This window comes from Felis catus, chromosome B4 (genome assembly GCF_018350175.1).
Source record: "Felis catus isolate Fca126 chromosome B4, F.catus_Fca126_mat1.0, whole genome shotgun sequence".
NCBI classification, from domain to species: Eukaryota; Metazoa; Chordata; class Mammalia; order Carnivora; family Felidae; genus Felis; species Felis catus.
The window spans coordinates 85,547,766-85,554,529 of NC_058374.1; the positions used below are offsets into that span (position 1 = coordinate 85,547,766).

The 6,764-nt window shown below is 38.1% G+C and overlaps 1 non-coding gene across 1 annotated transcript; it reads right to left on the minus strand.

The window, feature by feature from the left end:
• Positions 1-6,398: 6,398 nt before the first annotated feature.
• Positions 6,399-6,503, minus strand: LOC111561538. Its single transcript, XR_002744187.1, has one exon. It is a non-coding gene; the product is annotated as a U6 spliceosomal RNA (small nuclear RNA).
• Positions 6,504-6,764: the final 261 nt, after the last annotated feature.

The window sequence follows — 6,764 nt, forward strand, 5'->3', positions numbered from 1 at the left end:
ACAGTCTTCCTGGATATTTTTTTCCTTCCAATGTCAATTAATTTTAAAGCAATCTAGTCATAAATTTATGATAAGAAGTCATAGATTCAACTAACTTGTGTAATATATTTCAAATATTAGAAATTATGTGGAAAATACATTCACAGAAGGGAAGTCATTTAATTTCTAACATGTAGACCATAAAGCAAACTAATTAAATTCAGTCTGATAAACCTGAAATATAGCCATTTTATAGTAGGGATGGGTAAATTTTTTTATTTGCTGCTAAAGATACTTAATTTCTTTTATGTTTATTTATTTACTAGAGCCCATGTCAATTGAAATAGTTGAAAACTTCACTTGTTTTTCTTGAGCACACTTTTCATAAACAGTAAGGCTGGTTTCTAGGAAGTATTCATTACTAACAATAGTGAGTATTTTTTTTTAATTTTTTTTTTCAACGTTTATTTATTTTTGGGACAGAGAGAGACAGAGCATGAACGGGGGAGGGGCAGAGAGAGAAGGAGACACATAATCGGAAACAGGCTCCAGGCTCTGAGCCATCAGCCCAGAGCCCGACGCGGGGCTCGAACTCACGGACCGCTAGATCGTGACCTGGCTGAAGTCGGACGCTTAACCGACTACGCCACCCAGGCGCCCCAATAGTGAGTATTTTTAAGTAACACCACATTGGTTGCATCTAAGTTATATTACACTGCTATTCATTTGGGGGAAAACAAAGAAAACATTGGTAATGTTGTCTAAAAGCAAACTAATTAATTTCCCACTCTTTACTTTTATTATTATTTTTTAACGTTTATTTATTTTTGAGACAGAGAGAGACAGAGCATGAATGGGGGAGGGTCAGACAGAGAGGGAGACACAGAATCTGAAACAGGCTCCAGGCTCTGAGCTGTCAGCACAGAGCCCGACGCGGGGCTCGAACTCACAGACCGTGAGATCATGACCTGAGCCGAAGTCGGACACTTAACCGACTGAGCCACCCAGGCGCCCCAATTTCTCACTCTTTAAAAGAGAGTGTCTAGTGTAGATATTTAACATGTAACAAAAATATCACTCATCTTTATTTCTGGATTTAATGTTCACAAAACATTCTATAGACTTAATCTAAGTAACATATATATTTAAGATTGTAAGAAAAGGAGGAGGGTAGAAAATAATTCTGACTTTCTGAATATTCTGAATTTTCATCTAATTATAACATGTCTTTTGAGTACCATAAATGAGAGCAAGAAATAGCATGTGAGTTCTGAGGAATTGAATCACATTTGGATTTCTTTGTAAAATCAAATGCACAAATTGAAAATCAAGATGAGAATACCGTAAGTAAAAAATCTTCGGGGCGCCTGGGTGGCGCAGTTGGTTAAGCGTCCGACTTCAGCCAGGTCACGATCTCACGGTCCGTGAGTTCGAGCCCCGTGAGTTCGAGCCCCGCGTCGGGCTCTGGGCAGATGGCTCAGAGTCTGGAGCCTGTTCCGATTCTGTGTCTCCCTCTCTCTCTGCCCCTCCCCCGTTCATGCTCTGTCTCTCTCTGTCCCAAAAATAAATAATAAAACGTTGAAAAAAAAATTAAAAAAAAATCTTCAATGCCAGTAATATTCAAGTATCTCTGTTTTAGCTTTTCTTTATTACATATGAACTAGAAGATAAATAATATTAATCTTATCAGAAATTTCTTTCTACATTAGTGCTATGTTCTACCAAGCAGTTATCTTAAAAGGCAATGCTTCTCCCTCAATGATGCTATTCTTTTCCTTATTACTATTTGTAATGCCTCTTTTTAGAACCTTTTTGGTATACATGAGAACCCAGTCACATCACCTTAGTGTCATATCTTTAATTCCCCCCAAATGTTATTTTCCAGCTTGATCACCACGTAGTCACAAATCATCTGATCCCAAATCACTTATTCAATTTGGATCCACATGGTGTTTAGTCATTCAAAAAATAGATGAAATATGTCCTCAGTAGAGGAAAGGTTGCTTATGTTGGTAATTATTTTCAAGAGAAAATATTCTTTTGAATCTAAGAACATTGAAAGTTGTGGGGAGTGAAATCTGGCCATTTGCAGCAATATGGATGGAACTAGAGAGTATTATGCTAAGTGAAATAAGTCAGTCAGAAAAAGACAGATACCATATGTTTTCACTCATATATGGATCTTGAGAATCTTAACAGAAGACCATGGGGGAGGGGAAGGGGAAAAAAAAAGTTACAGAGAGGGAGAGAGGCAAACCTTAAGAGACTCTTAAATACTGAGAACAAATTGAGGGTTAATGGGGGGTGGGGAAGAGGGAAAAGTGGGTGATGGGCATTGAGGAGGGCACTTGTTGGGATGGGCACTGGGTTGTTGTATGGAAACCCATTTGACAATAAATTATACTAAAAAATAATTATAAATCCAACCATCTCAAAAAAAATAAAATAAAATATTTGGCATTAGCAAGTCTTGAGAGGTCAGAAATTCTTTGTGTTGACCTGCATTCAGTATTGAAACTGAAAACTGCTTGTCATCATAAAACTTTGTTCAGAAGAAAAAAAAAAGTTGTGGGGAAAAGACTCATTCTCAAGCACTTAAACACTGGAACATATAAAAAAAATCAATGCTTTAAGTAAATAATTATATCACCTGGAATATTATACATATGTATATTATTCTTAAGGGCATGACTTATGCTGATAAGGAGGATTCAGTATAGTTTTAGTATTTGAAACAAATGCTAAATACATATGACAGGAACAATGCATTTGCAATTCTCCCACTTGATACTGTATTGGGCAGTCTCTCAGCCTTTCCTGGAGCTAAGATCTTTTTTTTGACACTTGTTTATATTTGTGGCATGAATAGGTGGAAAGATGTTTTATATTAGGACTTTTTATTCTGTAATACACTATGCTGTTTCTTGAGAAGATAGTGGAACAAGATGCAGGACCTAGAAAGGAGATGGTGGAACACTGGTTTTTGACCCTAGGTTCCTCACTTACTCCAGTCTGGGTTTAAAGTATAGAAGCCAGAACACTGGATATTCGATTTGTCCAGAGGAAGTTATCTACAGGCTGTGAATTCCATCCTACCCTCATTACAGGACAGTGAAGGCGTTTGACATCTATTTCTAAGCCCAGAAAAAAAGTGCTTCAAGAGACCATGCGTCTCTTGGATCTCTAGTAATGTACTCATTAGTGTTGGACTCAAATCTGAAAAATCTAAAGCTTGAGCATTCTAACTGTTCTGAGAGCTGAGCAAGATACTGAAGATGGCCTGCATTCCCAGAGTTTATTGGGATCAAAGGTACAAGACCACTTCCTCTGGAATGAAAAGTGGGCCTCTGGAGCAGGCAACAAAAACTGAAACCGTCTGAGATCTTGTCCAAGAGGGGCACATGGAGGTGGAGGGAACCCTGGTGGAGAGCAGTTGGGACCATACCACTGGGTGCTGCAGGGCTGGGCATAACATATAAATGGCTAATTGAAACAGTTAAAGTAATTCATTTCAAGGGATCTGCAAGAGGGACATTGCCAGTATTGCAGGGTGTCTGCAATCCAGAATCACCCCATGAGAAAAATTGTTTTAAACCGTTGTCAGACCCAGAGAACACCAATGCCAACTCACAACAATCTCCACTGAGAAAGAACTTACCAGCCACTCACCTCTCCTGCCCATCAAAGGCAGCCAAATGGTTAGGGAGGTGGGGTAGTGGGGGGTGGGGGGTGGGCACCATAGGCAAGAAAACATTGGCAAGACCCCCAGGCCCTTCCTTTCCATTGTAGTTAACCCAAGTGATACAGGAATGTAATAAAAGTGACCAGAAAAAGCCTAGAATTTTGTCTAGAATTTATTTAATGGGGACTGGGTGGGGGGGGGGGGTAGTTACCATGGAACAAGTTTGAATGTGTAGTGGGAAAAACTTTTAAATACTTTTTCTTATTATCTCTGTGTGTCTGGCTTATTCTATACAACTGTTTCAATAGTCTTTTTGTTAGTAAAAGAAGTCCAGTTCCAGAAAAGATAGTAATGTCTGAGCTGGAATCAGTGACAGGAGTGCTAAGCAGCCAAAATAGACAGGAGAAGACAGCTCATCACAAAGGCCTACCTCATAACTGCGCCCAGTGCCTAACAGTTTACATACATTAGCTGATCCTGGTGTTTTAGGAAAATGGTGCCACGATGCTCATTTTATCACTGAAGAGATCAAGATTCATGAAAGTTAAGTCATATTTTTTAAGTCAGAGAGTTCATTAGTGATAGAGACAGGATTTAATCCAAATCTGTCGAACCTTGTCTTTTCTTCACACTCTCTCAGGGAACCTGTAACTGTTAACCTACAGTCCTACTACCTTACCTATCCCATAGAATCAGACTTCTATTTCTTTCCCCTCCCCTTCACTGTGTGATGTAGCCAGTGCAAGCCGTTCCCTTTTAACACTAGGGGAAAGGAGACACACAGGGACATAAACAGTAAAGGGAAGAAGATAGCCATAGAGAGACAGCCCTGCCTGTCCCTCTCTGACCCTGTGTCCAGATTCCTCTCCTTGATGCACTTTACTCCGGACACACTGACCCTTTCCTATGAGTGAGTCAGGCATTGTCCACTTTGGAGCCTTTGCACTGAGAGCTTTCTCTTCCACCAAGTATCTGTATGGCTAATCCGTTCACTCCCCCAAGGTGTTGCCTTAAAGGAGGCAATATCACCTTGATATCACCTTCTCTTTTAGCTGGGTCCTAATCATCCTACTTGATTGTAACCCTGATTCCACACTTCACAGCTCTGATCCCTCTTGCCCCACCTTGGTTTTTTGTTTGTTTGTTTTGTTTTGTTTTGTTTTGTTTTGTTTTGTTTTGTTTTTCCCATAGTGTGTAATACTTTCCAACAGTTATTTATTTGTTATGTTTAATATTTAGTATCTCTTCCCTTCACTATGATGTAAGGTCCATGTGGACCTCTACGTCAAGCCTCTAAAAGATTGCCTGGCATTTGGTAGGCATGTACCATATATTAAGTAAAAAAATTACTGAATCCTGGCTTAGATCCCCTCCAGGAATTATCACATACTGTTTTTGTTTCCTGGCACCTTATTTGTTGGTTTTTACTCTGCTTTCTTTGCTGGGCTTCCACTAATCACCTTGGAAGGGACGTTGTATCCCATTATGTCTCTCTGGGTTTCAGCTGTAGAGTTTCTTGCTTTTGTCCATCCCAGTACTGACTGAGCTCCTTCCCTCATTCTGATAAGTCTTTGTCAAAGTCAAATGACATGAAGATCTTAATTTTTATAGCACTTACCTTGTCAACATATTTTAAGGTTTACAAATTATAGCCACTGCTTTTGATAGACACATGTACATTTTATTAAAAAGTCCTGGTTTTCATCATAGTGAATTTGATATGTGAGTAAATTCTAGTATATACTAGGTAGGCTCTTTCCAAAATTTTACAAATTGATTTCTCATTCTACTTTGTAATTAAGATATAGGCATGAACCAACATTTGCACATAATATATGGTAGCTGATTTTGCATAAAACTCAGAAATAAATATGTGTATCTGAGATTGGAATAAAATAAATTTAACATTGTCTGTGGCTGTGAAATTCATAATCCCTGATTCTACAATGAAAGATTTGTAGAGAAAATTATCTATTCACAACCATTCCCATGTGGATCCATTTAGGGAAACTTTACTTGCAAGAATCTGTAAAAATGCTAATAAACCACATTTCTCACCAGCTTAGGCCTAGCTTTTTATTTGTTTCTGGCTTTGAGATAACTTTGAATAGGCAATATAGTGTCACCATGGGTAATGAATGATGCATGCATGAAATAGTGACCTTAAAAGTGCACATTTCTCTTAAAGGAATCAATTTACACACCATTGCTGCTTAAATTTTATGAGCAATTATGTATCATGTCTTTCCTACATAAATGATAGAAAATCTATTTTAATCAACATTAATGTCCATGAAATTGTAACTTTGCTGGTGTCCATTAGCAAGGATGAAATAGATATGTGAAATAGTTTTAAGAAAACAAAGAATTTAAGGGAAAATATAGCAAATGTATAGGAAAATGCAGTTTACTTCGAAAGTTAAATGCTCTGGAAAAAATACAGGAAATCTCAGCAATGTGCTTGGTGCATAATATTACTAGCAATCCTGGAAAATTCTCCAAGTGTAAGTACATTCAAACATACTGTTGTAAATTAGAAGACTTTCTACTACTTCCCCAATCACAGCATATTATTATATTATGAGTAACTAGCTAGGTAGCTATTTTAGTTCCCTCTTTTTAAATATTTTTTCTTCTTGTTTTAATCTTACAGAATTATGGTTTGATGCATCATTATTAAATTTTTGCTCACTCAGAGTAATCCAATAATTCTTAGTGGCAATGCAGTGGGGCTGGATAAAATGTAGATAGATTTAGGTTTACACTCTTGATTTGTGCAGGGGCCATGCTAGTCTTCTCTGTGTCGTTCCAATTTTAGTGTATGTGCTTCCAAAGCGAGTACAATCTTGATTTGCTACTCCTTCGCAAATATCGTCGACTTCCAACTCCCTTGCCAAAACAAAATAAAACCCAAAACGCTCTGGCCCTGAGTGAACCCAACTATCCACTTTCTTTTACCTGGATTCATATTACATCTTATGGAATACCTTATGGAAGGTCACAAAACCAGGCTGACTGGTATCACTGTAAGTTACTTCTCACAAAACGCAAATAAGGACCGACCACCACATGAGCATCTATCTCACCCTTCACCTGTAAGCAT